At 44.0% G+C, this 17,393-nt stretch overlaps 1 long non-coding RNA gene across 1 annotated transcript; it reads left to right on the top strand.

Annotated features, from left to right (window-relative positions):
* Positions 1-8,181: 8,181 nt before the first annotated feature.
* Positions 8,182-13,492, top strand: LOC135538133 (uncharacterized). The gene is made up of 3 exons (XR_010455326.1): positions 8,182-8,385; positions 11,346-11,447; positions 12,688-13,492. It is a non-coding gene; the product is annotated as an uncharacterized LOC135538133 (long non-coding RNA).
* The last annotated feature ends 3,901 nt before the right edge of the window (positions 13,493-17,393 follow it).

The raw sequence follows: 17,393 nt of genomic DNA, 5'->3' as shown, positions 1-17,393 counted from the left end.
AGAATCGAAAGAAGATGAATAACTAACCATGTGACCTGGAGTGTTGCCTGTTGGGTAATATATAACTAACCATGTGACCTGGAGTGTTGCCTGATGGGTAATATATAACTAACCATGTGACCTGGAGTGTTGCCTGTTGGGTAATATATAACTAACCATGTGACCTGGAGTGTTGCCTGTTGGGTAATATATAACTAACCATGTGACCTGGAGTGTTGCCTGTTGGGTAATATATAACTAACCATGTCACCTGGAGTGTTGCCTGTTGGGTAATATATAACTAACCATGTGACCTGGAGTGTTGCCTGTTGGGTAATATATAACTAACCATGTGACCTGGAGTGTTGCCTGATGTGGTAATATATAACTAACCATGTTACCTGGAGTGTTGCCTGTTGTAATATATAACTAACCATGTAATTTGAGAAGGCTCGTTGGGTAATATATAACTAACCATGTGACCTGAGTGTTGCCTGATGGGTACATATAACTAACCATGTGACCTGAGTGTTGCCTGTTGGGTAATATATAACTAACCATGTGACCTGGAGTGTTGCCTGATGGGTAATATATAACTAACCATGTGACCTGGAGTGTTGCCTGTTGGGTAATATATAACTAACCATGTGACCTGGAGTGTTGCCTGTTGGGTAATATATAACTAACCATGTGACCTGGAGTGTTGCCTGTTGGGTAATATATAACTAACCATGTCACCTGGAGTGTTGCCTGATGGTAACATATAACTAACCATGTGACCTGGAGTGTTGCCTGTTGGGTAATATATAACTAACCATGTGACCTGAGTGTTGCCTGTTGGGTAATATATAACTAACCATGTGACCAGGAGTGTTGCCTGTTGGGTAATATATAACTAACCATGACCTGACCTGGAGTGTTGCCTGTTGGGTAATATATAACTAACCATGTGACCTGGAGTGTTGTCTGTTGGGTAATATATAACTAACCATGTGACCTGGAGTGTTGTCTGTTGGGTAATATATAACTAACCATGTGACCAGGAGTGTTGCCTGTTGGGTAATATATAACTAACCATGTGACCTGGAGTGTTGCCTGTTGGGTAATATATAACTAACCATGTGACCTGGAGTGTTGCCTGTTGGGTAATATATAACTAACCATGTAACCTGGAGTGTTGCCTGTTGGGTAATATATAACTAACCATGTGACCTGGAGTGATGTCGGTGGTTTGGTGATGGAGGCATGTCACCTCTGGCTTATATTCCATTGCTGTCCAGAACATCATCAATGCATGGCATGCAGTGCCAGTAAAGTGACTTCCAGCTCAGTAACCCTCCGTCTATCGTCCTCATCTCTTGTGTCTGAAGTCTAATGAATGCAAGGAGGAGACTCCCATCACCAAGACCCCGGACCAGACCAAGACCCTGGACCAGACCAAGACCCGGACCAGACCAAGACCCCTAAGAAGCGCGAGCGCCGTCAGCTGAAGACCAAACGTCTCAAGGAGTACACCATGAAGTCCCACTCCTCCATGCCCCCCAACAACACCTACGTCAACCGAACGCTTCGTCCAGGTAGTGGAGGACATCAGCCGGATGGAGGGCTCCTTCACTGGGCTAGCCTCGGCCCACGACTCCCTGCAGGAGGACATCGACGCCTTGGTCTCCGTCTACAACCACAAGGAGTCCTGGTACAAGGAGGAGAGCGAGGGGGTCCGTCACCAGCTGTCTCAGATCCGCTACGAGTTCCGTAAAGTGGAGGCGATGAAGAGGAGCCTGCAGGATGAGATGAAGGTGGTGGACGTTAGCGTCAGTGACGTTAGCGCCCGCTACCAGGAGAGGAAGAGACACTTTGACGCCCTGAGACAGGAGCTGAGCGACGAGCTGAAGTGGGTGCAGGACGTGGTGGGGTCGTTAGGGGTCACGGGCGGGGTCGCGGACGGGGTCGGAGGAGGAGGGGGCTACCTCAACTGTAACTTCTCCACTGTGTTTAATAATGACGTGAATGAAGCACTGAAGGAAATGCTGAACAGAAGCTGTGGAGGAGATCTGCTGTCTGGGATCAGCCTGAACCTCACTGAGTCTGGACTGAAGAGATAGTATAGTATAGTATAGTATAGTATATATATACAGTATAGTATAGTATAGTACAGTACAGTATACAGTACAGTATAGTATAGTATAGTATAGTATAGTATAGTATGGTATAGTACAGTGTAGTATAGTATAGTATAGTATAGTATAGTATAGTATAGTATAGTGTAGTATAGTATAGTATAGTATAGTATAGTATAGTATAGTATAGTATAGTACAGTATAGCATTAACCTGGAACTGACATATAGTACAGTATAGTATATAGTATAGTATAGTATAGTATAGTATAGTATAGTATAGTATAGTATAGTATAGTACAGTATAGTATAGTATAGTATAGTATAGTACAGTACAGTGTAGTATAGTATAGTATAGTATAGTACAGTACAGTGTAGTATAGCATAGTATAGTATAGTATAGTACAGTGTAGTATAGTATAGTATAGTATAGTACAGTACAGTGTAGTATAGTATAGTATAGTATAGTATAGTATAGTATAGTATAGTACAGTGTAGTATAGTATAGTATAGTATAGTACAGTACAGTGTAGTATAGTATAGTATAGTATAGTATAGTGTAGTATAGCATAGTATAGCATAGTATAGTACAGTACAGTGTAGTATAGCATAGTATAGCATAGTATAGTATAGTACAGTGTAGTATAGTATAGTATAGTACAGTATAGTATAGTATAGTATAGTATAGTATAGTATAGTACAGTACAGTATAGTATAGTATAGTATAGTATAGTATATACAAGATGTAGTATAACCTGAACTGATATAGTATAGTACAGTATAGTATAGTATAGTACATAGTATAGCACAGTATAGTATAGTATAGTATAGTATAGTATAGTATAGTACAGTAGTAGTAGAGCATCAACCTGGAACTGACTGCTTTGGTATAGTATAGTATAGTATAGTACAGTATAGTATAGTACAGTATTATAGTATAGTATGGTATAGTATAGTAGTACGTAGAGCATGTTGAACTGACAGTTGGTATAGTATAGTATAGTATAGTATAGTATAGTATAGTATAGTATAGTAGTACCGTAGAGCATTAACCTGGAACTGACTAGTATAGTATAGTATAGTATAGTATAGTATAGTATAGTATAGTATAGTATAGTAACTTATAGTAGTAGAGTATCGTATAGTAGTATAGTATAGTAGTACAGTAGAGTATCAACCTGGACCCGACTGAGTCTGGACAGTATAGTATAGTACAGTATGGTATAGTACAGTATGGTATAGTACAGTATGGTACAGTACACTATAGTATAGTATAGTAATAGTATAGTAATAGTATAGTAATAGAGTATAGTATAGTAGTATAGTAATAGTAGTAGAGTATAGTATAGTAGTACAGTAGAGTATCCACATGGACCTGACTCAGTCTGGATAGCATAGTATAGTACAGTATAGTATAGTACAGTATGTTATAGTACAGTAGAGTATAGTAGTAGAGTATAGTATAGTAGTAGAGTATAGTATAGTAGTACAGTAGAGTAGAGTATCCACATGGACCTGACTGAGTCTGGATAGCATAGTATAGTACAGTATAGTATAGTACAGTATGTTATAGTACAGTAGAGTATAGTAGTAGAGTATAGTAGAGTATCAACCTGGACCTAAGTCAGTCTGGATAGGATAGTATAGTACAGTATAGCATAGTATAGCATGGTATAGTATAGCACGGTATAGTAATGCATAATATAGTATGGTATAGCATAGTATGACATAGTATAGCATAGCATAGTATAGTATGGTATAGCATAGTATAGCATAGCATAGTATAGCATAGAATGGTATAGCATAGTATAGTATAGCATGGTATTGTATAGCATAGTATAGTATGGTATAGTATAGTATAGTAGAGTAGAGTACCAACCTGGACCTGACTGAGTCTGGACAGTAGAGTAGAGTACCAACCTGGACCTGACTGAGTCTGGACAGTAGAGTATCAACCTGGACCTGACTGAGTCTGGACAGTAGAGTAGAGTACCAACCTGGACCTGACTGAGTCTGGACAGTAGAGTAGAGTACCAACCTGGACCTGACTGAGTCTGGACAGTAGAGTAGAGTACCAACCTGGACCTGACTGAGTCTGGACAGTAGAGTAGAGTACCAACCTGGACCTGACTGAGTCTGGACAGTAGAGTAGAGTATCAACCTGGACCTGACTGAGTCTGGACAGTAGAGTAGAGTATCAACCTGGACCTGACTGAGTCTGGACAGTAGAATATCAACCTGGACCTGACTGAGTCTGGACAGTAGAGTAGAGTATCAACCTGGACCTGACTGAGTCTGGACAGTAGAGTAGAGTACCAACCTGGACCTGACTGAGTCTGACAGTAGAGTAGAGTATCAACCTGGACCTGACTGAGTCTGACAGTAGAGTAGAGTACCAACCTGGACCTGACTGAGTCTGGACAGTAGAGTAGAGTACCAACCTGGACCTGACTGAGTCTGGACAGTAGAGTAGAGTATCAACCTGGACCTGACTGAGTCTGGACAGTAGAGTAGAGTATCAACCTGGACCTGACTGAGTCTGACAGTAGAGTACCAACCTGGAGACTAAGTCTGGACAACCTACCAACCTGACTGAGTCTGGACAGTAGAGTAGAGTACCAACCTGGACCTGACTGAGTCTGGACAGTAGAGTAGAGTATCAACCTGGACCTGACTGAGTCTGGACAGTAGAGTAGAGTAACAACCTGGACCTGACTGAGTCTGGACAGTAGAGTAGAGTATCAACCTGGACCTGACTGAGTCTGGACAGTAGAGTAGAGTACCAACCTGGACCTGACTGAGTCTGAGTATCAATCAACCTGGACCTGACTGAGTCTGACAGTAGATTACCAACCTGGACCTGACTGAGTCTGGACAGTAGAGTAGAGTACCAACCTGGACCTGACTGAGTCTGGACAGTAGAGTAGAGTATCAACCTGGACCTGACTGAGTCTGGACAGTAGAGTAGAGTATCAACCTGGACCTGACTGAGTCTGGACAGTAGAGATAACAGCAGTTTCAGTAGCCCAGAGTCTGTATCAGAAACAGGAAGTAGAGGACACGAAGTCATCTCTGTGGAATATGATATCTTTAGTTTGTTCTCCTTGTGATACGTTAGTAGTATTGTTGTGATTACCTAAAAAATAAAACGTCAACGTATTTACAACGCTTACTTTTTGTGTTTTACGAAGAATGATGTAAGAGGCTTGACAGGTTTTGAGGTTTTATATTTAACGTCTGCAACTTTTAAGTAGCTTGTTTGTTTTTCATAGTTCAAAAGCCAACTGTTGATCATGTGGATAGAGGATTGATAATGAGTAGATATCATTATTGACATTAGACCTTCTTAGATTAGATTGAAGCTAGTTGAGAGTGTTATTGTTGTATGTGTATTTTAGACGCTTGTACCTACCTGATCTAAACCCACTGAACCTGATAAAGATCTTATCGATTGAAATGGTGTGTGTGTGTGTGTGTGTGTGTGTGCGTGTGTGTGTGTGTGTGTGTACTGTATCAGCCAAACAATACAATACACTGGTCCTTTTAGTCCTAGTCTGGTCCTTTTAGTCAGCGTCTGGGTCCTTCTAGTCTGTTCCTTTTAGTCAGCGTCTGGGTCCTTCTAGTCTGGTCCTTTTAGTCCTAGTCTGGTCCTTCTAGTCTGGTCCTTTTAGTCCAAGTCTGGGTCCTTTAGTCCTCGTCTGGTCCTTTTAGTCCTAGTCTGGTCCTTTAGTCCTAGTCTGGTCCTTTTAGTCCATGTCTGGTCCTTTTAGTCCTAGTCTGGTCCTTTAGTCCTAGTCAGGTCCTTTTAGTCCTCGTCTGGTCCTTTTAGTCCTAGTCTGGTCCTTTTAGTCCTCGTCTGGTCCTTTTAGTCCTAGTCTGGTCCTTTTAGTCCTAGTCTGGTCCTTTTAGTCCTCGTCTGGTCCTTTTAGTCCTAGTCTGGTCCTTTTAGTCCTAGTCTGGTCCTTTAGTCCTTTTAGTCTGGTCCTTTTAGTCCTAGTCAGGTCCTTTTAGTCCTCGTCTGGTCCTTTTAGTCCTAGTCTGGTCCTTTTAGTCTGGATCCTTTTAGTCTGGTCCTTTTTTAGTCCTAGTCTGGTCCTTTTAGTCCTAGTCTGGTCCTTTAGTCCTAGTCTGGTCCTTTTAGTCTGGTCCTTTAGTCCTAGTCTGGTCCTTTTAGTCTGGTCCTTTTAGTCCTAGTCTTTAGTCTGGTCCTTTTAGTCCTAGTCTGGTCCTTTTCCAAGTCTGGTCCTTTTAGTTAGTCTGGTCCTTTTAGTAGTCTGGTCCTGGTTTTAGTCCTAGTCTGGTCCTTTTAGTCTGGTCCTTTTAGTCCTAGTCTGGTCCTTTAGTCCTTTTAGTCTGGTCCTTTTAGTCCAAGTCTGGTCCTTTTAGTCCTAGTCTGGTCCTTTTAGTCCTAGTCTGGTCCTTTTAGTCCTCAACTGGTCCTTTTAGTCTGGGTCCTTTTAGTCTGGTCCTTTTAGTCCTAGTCTGGTCCTTTTAGTCCTCGACTGGTCCTTTTAGTCCTCGTCTGGTCCTTTTAGTCCTAGTCTGGTCCTTTTAGTCCTAGTCTGGTCCTTTTAGTCTGGGTCCTTTTAGTCTGGTCCTTTTAGTCCTAGTCTGGTCCTTTTAGTCCTAGTCTGGTCCTTTTAGTCTGGTCCTTTTAGTCTGGTCCTTTTAGTCCTAGTCTGGTCCTTTTAGTCCTCGTCTGGTCCTTTTAGTCCTAGTCTGGTCCTTTTAGTCCTCGTCTGGTCCTTTTAGTCCTAGTCTGGTCCTTTTAGTCCTCGTCTGGTCCTTTTAGTCCTCGTCTGGTCCTTTTAGTCCTAGTCTGGTCCTTTTAGTCCTCGTCTGGTCCTTTAGTTAGTCTGGTCCTTTTAGTCCTAGTCTGGTCCTTTTAGTCCAAGTCTGGTCCTTTTAGTCCAAGTCTGGTCCCTTTTAGTCTGGGTCCTTTTAGTCTGGTCCTTTTAGTCCTAGTCTGGGTCCTTTTAGTCCTCGACTGGTCCTTTTAGTCCTAGTCTGGTCCTTTTAGTCCTAGTCTGGTCCTTTTAGTCCTAGTCTGGTCCTTTTAGTCTGGTCCTTTTAGTCCTAGTCTGGTCCTTTTAGTCCTCGTCTGGTCCTTTTAGTCCAAGTCTGGTCCTTTTAGTCCTAGTCTGGTCCTTTCAGTCCTCGTCTGGTCCTTTTAGTCCTAGTCTGGTCCTTTTAGTCCTCGTCTGGTCCTTTTAGTCCTAGTCTGGTCCTTTTAGTCCTAGTCTGGTCCTTTTAGTCCAAGTCTGGTCCTTTTAGTCCAAGTCTGGTCCCTTTTAGTCTGGGTCCTTTTAGTCTGGTCCTTTTAGTCCTCGTCTGGGTCCTTTTAGTCCTAGTCTGGTCCTTTTAGTCCTAGTCTGGTCCTTTTAGTCTGGTCCTTTTAGTCCTAGTCTGGTCCTTTTAGTCCTGTCGGGTCCTTTAGTAAGACTGTTTTTAGTCTGGTCCTTTGTTTGTTGTCCTTTTCATGTCCTAGTCTGGTCCTTTTATCCTATCTGGTCCTTTTAGTCTGGTCCTTTTAGTCCTAGTCTGGTCATTTAGTCCAAAGGCTGGTCCTTTTATCCTATCTATGTCATTTTAGTCAAAGGCTTTTATCCTATCTATGTCATGACAGCCCAAAGACTGTTTCATCCTATGTTTGTTGTCTTTGTCATGACAGCCCAAAGGCTTTTCATCCTATCTTTGTCATGACAGCCCAAAGGCTTTTCATCCTATCTTTGTCATGACAGCCCAAAGGCTTTTCATCCTATCTATGTCATGACAGCCCAAAGGCTTTTCATCCTATCTATGTCATGACAGCCCAAAGGCTTTTCATCCTATCTTTGTCATGACAGCCCAAAGGCTTTTCATCCTATCTTTGTCATGACAGCCCAAAGGCTTTTCATCCTATCTATGTCATGACAGCCCAAAGGCTTTTCATCCTATCTATGTCATGACAGCCCAAAGGCTTTTCATCCTATCTATGTCATGACAGCCCAAAGGCTTTTCATCCTATCTATGTCATGACAGCCCAAAGGCTTTTCATCCTATCTATGTCATGACAGCCCAAAGGCTTTTCATCCTATCTATGTCATGACATCCCAAAGGCTTTTCATCCTATCTATGTCATGACAGCCCAAAGGCTTTTCATCCTATCTATGTCATGACAGCCCAAAGGCTTATGTCCTACTGTTTTCTGCTGTGGTTTAGCCGTTAAACCCATGCCAGGCCCTGGTGCGCAGACTGTCTGTCATTAATCTGGAGAACTTCAGGAGACAGTACGCACGACGGAGATGGAAGGTACGTCCTGCAGTACAACACATCATACAATATCAGCAACATGCCATTAGGTCATTGATAAGTGTGTGTGTGTTGTGTGTGTTGTGTGTGTTGTGCGTATGTGTGTGTGTGTGTGTGTGTGTGCGTGTGTGTGTGTGTGTGTGTGTGCGTGTGTGTGTGTGTGTGTGTGTGTGTGTGTGTGTGTGTGTGTGTGTGTGTGTGTGTGTGTGTGTGTGTGTGTGCGTGCGTGCGTGCGTATCTGTCCATGTGTGTAATTGTTTGTGATGTCAATAGGCCAATACATATGCTGTAGTGTGTCAGAACATCTCTTTCAGGGCAATGTCTCTGTGGGGACTAGATGTCCATCAGGATTGTGTCTCTGTGGGGACTAGATGTCCATCAGGATTGTGTCTCTGTGGGGACTAGATGTCCATCAGGATTGTGGCCATCAGGTCTCTGTGGGGACTAGATGTCCATCAGGATTGTGTCTCTGTGGGGACTAGATGTCCATCAGGATTGTGTCTCTGTGGGGACTAGATGTCCATCAGGATTGTGTCTCTGTGGGGACTAGATGTCCATCAGGATTGTGTCCTCAGGATTGTGTCTCTGTGGGGACTAGATGTCCATCAGGATTGTGTCTCTGTGGGGACTAGATGTCCATCAGGATTGTGTCTCTGTGGGGACTAGATGTCCATCAGGATGTGTGTCTCTGTGTTGTCTAGATGTCCATCAGGATTGTGTGTCTGTGGGGACTAGATGTCCATCAGGATTGTGTCTCTGTGGGGACTAGATGTCCATCAGGATTGTGTGTCCATCAGGATTGTGTCTCTGGGGACTAGATGTCCATCAGGATTGTGTCTCTGTGGGGACTAGATGTCCATCAGGATTGTGTCTCTGTGGGGGACATAGATGTCTAGATGTCCATCAGGATTGTGTCTCTGTGGGACTAGATGTCCATCAGGATTGTGTCTCTGTGTTGTCTAGATGTCCATCAGGATTGTGTCTCTGTGGGGACTAGATGTCCATCAGGATTGTGTCTCTGTGGGGACTAGATGTCCATCAGGATTGTGTCTCTGTGGGGACTAGATGTCCATCAGGATTGTGTCTCTGTGGGGACTAGATGTCCATCAGGATTGTGTCTCTGTGGGGACTAGATGTCCATCAGGATTGTGTCTCTGTGGGGACTAGATGTCCATCAGGATTGTGTCTCTGTGGGGACTAGATGTCCATCAGATTGTGTCTCTGTGGGGACTAGATGTCCATCAGGATTGTGTCTCTGTGGGGACTAGATGTCCATCAGGATTGTGTCTCTGTGTTGTGGGGACTAGATGTCCATCAGGATTGTGTCTCTGTGGGGACTAGATGTCCATCAGATGTCCATTGTGTCTCTGTGGGGACTAGATGTCCATCAGGATTGTGTCTCTGTGATGGGACTAGATGTCCATCAGGATTGTGTCTCTGTGGGGACTAGATGTCCATCAGGATTGTGTCTCTGTGGGGACTAGATGTCCATCAGGATTGTGTCTCTGTGGGGACTAGATGTCCATCAGGATTGTGTCTCTGTGGGGACTAGATGTCCATCCTAGATGTCCATCAGGATTGTGTCTCTGTGGGGACTAGATGTCCATCAGGATTGTGTCTCTGTGGGGACTAGATGTCCATCAGGATTGTGTCTCTGTGGGGACTAGATGTCCATCAGGATTGTGTCTCTGTGGGGGGACTAGATGTCCATCAGGATTGTGTCTCTGTGGGGACTAGATGTCCATCAGGATTGTGTCTCTGTGGGGACTAGATGTTCATCAGGATTGTGTCTCTGTGGGGACTAGATGTCCATCAGGATTGTGTCTCTGTGAGGACTAGAGGTCCATCAGGATTGTGTCTCTGTGGGGACTAGATGTCCATCAGGATTGTGTCTCTGTGGGGACAGATGTCCATCAGGATTGTGTCTCTGTGGGGACTAGATGTCCATCAGGATTGTGTCTCTGTGGGGACTAGATGTCCATCAGGATTGTGTCTCTGTGGGGACTAGATGTCCATCAGGATTGTGTCTCTGTGGGGACTAGATGTCTATCAGGATTGTGTCTCTGTGGGGACTAGATGTCCATCAGGATTGTGTCTCTGTGGGGACTAGATGTCCATCAGGATTGTGTCTCTGTGGGGACTAGATGTCCATCAGGATTGTGTCTCTGTGGGGACTAGATGCCCATCAGGATTGTGTCTCTGTGTTGTCTAGATGTCCATCAGGATTGTGTCTCTGTGGGGACTAGATGTCCATCAGGATTGTGTCTCTGTGGGGACTAGATGTCCATCAGGATTGTGTCTCTGTGGGGACTAGATGTCCATCAGGATTGTGTCTCTGTGGGGACTAGATGTCCATCAGGATTGTGTCTCTGTGGGGACTAGATGTCCATCAGGATTGTGTCTCTGTGGGGACTAGATGTCCATCAGGATTGTGTCTCTGTGTTGTCTAGATGTCCATCAGGATTGTGTCTCTGTGGGGACTAGATGTCCATCAGGATTGTGTCTCTGTGGGGACTAGATGTCCATCAGGATTGTGTCTCTGTGGGGACTAGATGTCCATCAGGATTGTGTCTCTGTGGGGACTAGATGTCCATCAGGATTGTGTCTCTGTGGGGACTAGATGCCCATCAGGATTGTGTCTCTGTGGGGACTAGATGTCCATCAGGATTGTGTCTCTGTGGGGACTAGATGTCCATCAGGATTGTGTCTCTGTGGGGACTAGATGTCCATCAGGATTGTGTCTCTGTGGGGACTAGATGTCCATCAGGATTGTGTCTCTGTGGGGACTAGATGTCCATCAGGATTGTGTCTCTGTGGGGACTAGATGTCCATCAGGATTGTGTCTCTGTGGGGACTAGATGTCCATCAGGATTGTGTCTCTGTGGGGACTAGATGTCCATCAGGATTGTGTCTCTGTGGGGACTAGATGTCCATCAGGATTGTGTCTCTGTGTTGTCTAGATGTCCATCAGGATTGTGTCTCTGTGTAACCACCTGACCAGGATGATGAGAAAAGGGCAGGAACAACAACAACAACAACAACAACAACAACAACAGGACCAGGTGATGACCACACACACACACACACACACACACACACACACACACACACACACACACACACACACACACACACACACACACACACACACACACACACACACACACACACACACACACACACACACACACAGTCTGTCTAATTTACCCAATAATATTACACAGTCTATGTCTAATGAATCATCAATTAAATGTATTTATAAAGCCCTTTTTACATCAGCTGATGTCTCAAAGTGCCGTACAGAAACCCAGCCTAAAACCCCAAACAGCAAAGCAATGCAGATGTAGAGGCACGGTGGCTAGGACAAACTCCCTAGAAAGGCCAGAACCTAGGAAGAAACCTAGAGGAACCAGGCTCTGAGGGGTGGCCAGTCCTCTTCTGGCTGTACTGGGTAGACCAGAGGAACCAGGCTATGAGGGGTGGCCAGTCCTCTTCTGGCGGTGCCGGGTGGAGATTAGAAACCTAGAGAGGAACCAGGCTCTGAGGGGTGTCCAGTCCTCTTTTGGCGGTGCCGGGTGGAGATTAGAAACCTAGAGAGGAACCAGGCTATGAGGGGTGGGCCAGTCCTCTTCTGGCTGTGCAGGGTGGAGATTAGAAACCTAGAGAGGAACCAGGCTCTGAGGGGTGGCTAGTCCTCTTCTGGCTGTGCCGGGTGTAGATTAGAAACCTAGAGAGGAACCAGGCTATGAGGGGTGTCCAGTCCTCTTCTGGCTGTGCAGGGTGGAGATTAGAAACCTAGAGAGGAACCAGGCTATGAGGGGTGGGCCAGTCCTCTTCTGGCTGTGCCGGGTGGAGATTATAACAGAACATGGCCATTGTATTGCACCGTCATGAATTAATATGGCACAATCTATGTCTAATTCACCCATGTAATGCTGCTGATGCCACTGATCACTCAGCCAGTACATGGGACGTGTGTGTAAACGTGTTAGTGATGGGTCAAGAAGAAGTGGTGTGTTATCGTGCTGTTGCCCTCGGTTGCGCAAAACACAAATACTGTAGCGTTGTCATCTCAGCCAGATACACGAAAGTCATTCACGCGGATCTACCCAATCACATCTATAATCCACAGTAACTAAGCAACATACTGAACCTTGTCATTGTGTTTAACTGCGGCCCACTCTGGAGTACAGAGATGACGGCCGACCTGACAGCTATTCTATTGACTATCTATTACCGGAGTCATTACAGAGAAATAGAGTTGTACCTCCTAGAAATAGACGATACTGGTTGTGTTTTCAGAGGAGCTGTGACAGCGACAACGAGGAAGAGACCAGGAAGACGAGACTACAGACCAGGAAGAGGAGTAACACTTCCTGAAGACAACAACCAATCAAAATGCCACCGTTCCTCCATTCCACTTCCTGAAGTCAACAACCAACCAAAACACCACCGTTCCTCCATTCCACTTCCTGAAGTCAACAACCAACCAAAACACCACCATTCCTCCATTCCACTTCCTGAAGTCAACAACCAACCAAAACACCACCATTCCTCCATTCCACTTCCTGAAGTCAACAACCAAGCACTATTTAAATCCAGTTTTCTATGAAGTTATAGTCTTTTCTCAGTGAAAGGTTATAGACATTAAGTCTTTTTTTTAATGATACTTCTGTATGTTAGCTAGCTTTTTATAAATCTCTTTACAGTGTAGTGGTTGTATATGGCGGGACATACAAGACAGCAGAATGAATCCGTTTGGGTTCTTACTGTATTTTACATCAGTGTTGCATGTATAAAATATGTTTTCCTATTAGATTATGTGTCACGCCCTGTTTATTCTCTATGTTGGTTGGGGCGTGACAGTGACTAGGGTGGGTTATCTAGGTGATTAATGATTTATGTTGGCCTGGTATGGTTCCCACATTCAGAGGCAGCTGTTTATTCGTTGTCTCTGATTGGGGATCATATTTAGGCAGCCATTTCCCCTTTGTGCTTTGTGGGATGTTGTGTAGGTATAATTGCCTGCGAGCTCTACTCTGAGCTTCATGTTTTTTTCTTTTTTTTCTTTGAGTTTCTTTTCCACAATAAAAGGATGGAAACACCACGCTGCATCTTGTTCCACTCCTTATAACGATCGTGACATTATGTTTAACCTGTGTATGCATTCTCTATACTGGCTATTGCCATTTCCTTACATAAATCTACCACCACTTTTCAACGTGTGATTTATGGGGAATTCATCAATATTTCATGTATTTTACTGTATTTTTCTGATTTGTAAACTATATTAATAAACCCTACAACCCAAACCAATCCCTAATTGCTGTAACAATAACAATAAATATGACTATAAATCTTCTCTGACTCCGTGAGGCGAAGCTAAGCAGCAACATGTTTTCACACCTGGTTACTTTCCTTTATCAGCCAGTGTGTTTTCTGACTCTTCTTCCCAAGACAAACAGCAGGATGAGCTGAGTACATTCATTCACTTCAACAATAAACCCAAAGGCAACTCTTTCTTTGGCTTCTGTCTGTAGTCTCTAGACCTCAGTCAAATCAGCTGAGAAGTAGTCTGTAAAGCACTGCAGTAGGTTTCTCCACAGGATGCTGAATGACTGACAGTTGGTTTCTCTACAGGATGCTGAATGACTGACAGTTGGTTTCTCCCACAGGATGCTGAATAACTGACAGTTGGTTTCTCCACAGGATGCTGAATGACTGACAGTTGGTTTCTCCCACAGGATGCTGAATAACTGACAGTTGGTTTCTCTACAGGATGCTGAATGACTGACAGTTGGTTTCTCCCACAGGATGCTGAATAACTGACAGTTGGTTTCTCCACAGGATGCTGAATGACTGACAGTTGGTTTCTCCCACAGGATGCTGAAAACTGACAGTTGGACAGGATGCTGAATAACTGACAGTTGGTTTCTCTACAGGATGCTGAATGACTGACAGTTGGTTTCTCTACAGGATGCTGAATAACTGACAGTTGGTTACATGAGAATTGGTTTTCCCTCAGGATGCTGAATGACTAGGACAGTTGTTACAGTTGGTTTCTCCACAGGATGCTGAATGACTGACAGTTGTTACAGTTGGTTTCTCTACAGGATGCTGAATAACTGACAGTTGTTACAGTTGGTTTCTCCTCAGGATGCTGAATGACTGACAGTTGTTACAGTTGGTTTCTCTACAGGATGCTGAATAACTGACAGTTGGTTTCTCTACAGGATGCTGAATAACTGACAGTTGTTACAGTTGGTTTCTCCTCAGGATGCTGAATAACTGACAGTTGTTACAGTTGGTTTCTCTACAGGATGCTGAATAACTGACAGTTGGTTTCTCTACAGGATGCTGAATAACTGACAGTTGGTTTCTCCCCAGGATGCTGAATGACTGACAGTTGGTTTCTCTACAGGATGCTGAATAACTGACAGTTGGTTTCTCCACAGGATGCTGAATAACTGACAGTTGGTTTCTCCCAGGATGCTGAATAACTGACAGTTGTTACAGTTGGTTTCTCCACAGGATGCTGAATAACTGACAGTTGGTTTCTCTACAGGATGCTGAATAACTGACAGTTGGTTTCTCCACAGGATGCTGAATAACTGACAGTAGGTTTCTCTACAGGATGCTGAATAACTGACAGTTGGTTTCTCTACAGGATGCTGAATAACTGACAGTTGGTTTCTCTACAGGATGCTGAATGACTGACAGTTGGTTTCTCTACAGGATACTGAAAGACTGACAGTTGTTACAGTTGGTTTCTCTACAGGATGCTGAATGACTGACAGTTGGTTTCTCCTCAGGATGCTGAATAACTGACAGTTGTTACAGTTGGTTTCTCATCAGGATGCTGAATGACTGACAGTTGTTACAGTTGGTTTCTCTACAGGATGCTGAATGACTGACAGTTGACAGATACTGAAAGACTGACAGTTTTACAGTTGGTTTCCTACAGGATGCTGAATAACTGACAGTTGGTTTCTCCCCAGGATGCTGAATGACTGACAGTTGGTTTCTCTACAGGATGCTGAATAAACTGACAGTTGTTACAGTTGGTTTCTCCTCAGGATGCTGAATAACTGACAGTTAGGTTTCTCCACAGGATGCTGAATGACTGACAGTTGGTTTCTCTACAGGATGCTGAATAACTGACAGTTAGGTTTCTCTACAGGATGCTGAATAACTGACAGTTGGTTTCTCTACAGGATGCTGAATAACTGACAGTTGGTTTTCTACAGGATGCTGAATAACTGACAGTTGGTTTCTCCCCAGGATGCTGAATAACTGACAGTCCCAGGATGCTGAATAACTGACAGTTGGTTTCTCTACAGGATGCTGAATAACTGAGTTGGTTTCTCTACAGGATGCTGAATGACTGACAGTTGACAGGATGCTGAATGACTGACAGTTGGTTTCTCTACAGGATGCTGAATAACTGACAGTTGGTTTCTCTACAGGATGCTGAATGACTGACAGTTGGTTTCTCCCCAGGATGCTGAATAACTGACAGTAGGTTTCTCTACAGGATGCTGAATAACTGACAGTTGGTTTCTTACAGGATGCTGAATAACTGACAGTTGGTTTCTCAGGATGCTGAATAACTGACAGTTGGTTCTCCCACAGGATGCTGAATAACAGTTGACAGTTGGTTTCTCTACAGGATGCTGAATGACTGACAGTTGGTTTCTCTACAGGATGCTGAATAACTGACAGTTGGTTCTCTACAGGATGCTGAGTAACTGACAGTTGGTTTCTCTACAGGATGCTGAATGACTGACAGTTGTTACAGTTGGTTTCTCCCCAGGATGCTGAATGACTGACAGTTGGTTTCTCTACAGGATGCTGAATGACTGACAGTTGGTTCTCCCACAGGATGCTGAATAACTGACAGTTGGTTTCTCCCGCAGGATGCTGAATGACTGACAGTTGGTTTCTCTACAGGATGCTGAATAACTGACAGTTGGTTTCTCTACAGGATGCTGAATAACTGACAGTTGGTTTCTCTACAGGATGCTGAATAACTGACAGTTGGTTTCTCTACAGGATGCTGAATAACTGACAGTTGGTTTCTCTACAGGATGCTGAATAACTGACAGTTGGTTTCTCCACAGGATGCTGAATGACTGACAGTTGGTTTCTCCCCAGGATGCTGAATGACTGACAGTTGGTTTCTCTACAGGATGCTGAATAACTGACAGTTGGTTTCTCTACAGGATGCTGAATAACTGACAGTTGGTTTCTCTACAGGATGCTGAATGACTGACAGTTGGTTTCTCTACAGGATGCTGAATGACTGACAGTTGGTTTCTCTACAGGATGCTGAATAACTGACAGTTGGTTTCTCTACAGGATGCTGAATAACTGACAGTTGGTTTCTCTACAGGATGCTGAATGACTGACAGTTGGTTTCTCTACAGGATGCTGAATAACTGACAGTTGGTTTCTCCACAGGATGCTGAATAACTGACAGTTGGTTTCTCTACAGGATGCTGAATAACTGACAGTTGTTACAGTTGGTTTCTCTACAGGATGCTGAATAACTGACAGTTGGTTTCTCTACAGGATGCTGAATAACTGACAGTTGGTTTCTCCTACAGGATGCTGAATAACTGACAGTTGGTTTCTCTACAGGATGCTGAATGACTGACAGTTGGTTTCTCTACAGGATGCTGAATAACTGACAGTTGGTTTCTCTACAGGATGCTGAATGACTGACAGTTGTTACAGTAGGTTTCTCCTCAGGATGCTGAATGACTGACAGTTGTTACAGTTGGTTTCTCTACAGGATGCTGAATGACTGACAGTTGGTTTCTCCTCAGGATGCTGAAAGACTGACAGTTGGTTTCTGTACAGGATGCTGAATAACTGACAGTTGGTTTCTCTCACAGGATGCTGAATGACTGACAGTAGGTTTCTCTACAGGATGCTGAATGACTGACAGTTGGTTTCTCCACAGGATGCTGAATGACTGACAGTTGGTTTCTCCACAGGATGCTGAA

Source organism: Oncorhynchus masou, unplaced genomic scaffold (genome assembly GCF_036934945.1).
Source record: "Oncorhynchus masou masou isolate Uvic2021 unplaced genomic scaffold, UVic_Omas_1.1 unplaced_scaffold_916, whole genome shotgun sequence".
Classification (NCBI taxonomy): domain Eukaryota; kingdom Metazoa; phylum Chordata; class Actinopteri; order Salmoniformes; family Salmonidae; genus Oncorhynchus; species Oncorhynchus masou.
This window is presented reverse-complemented; position numbering and strand designations above follow the sequence as displayed.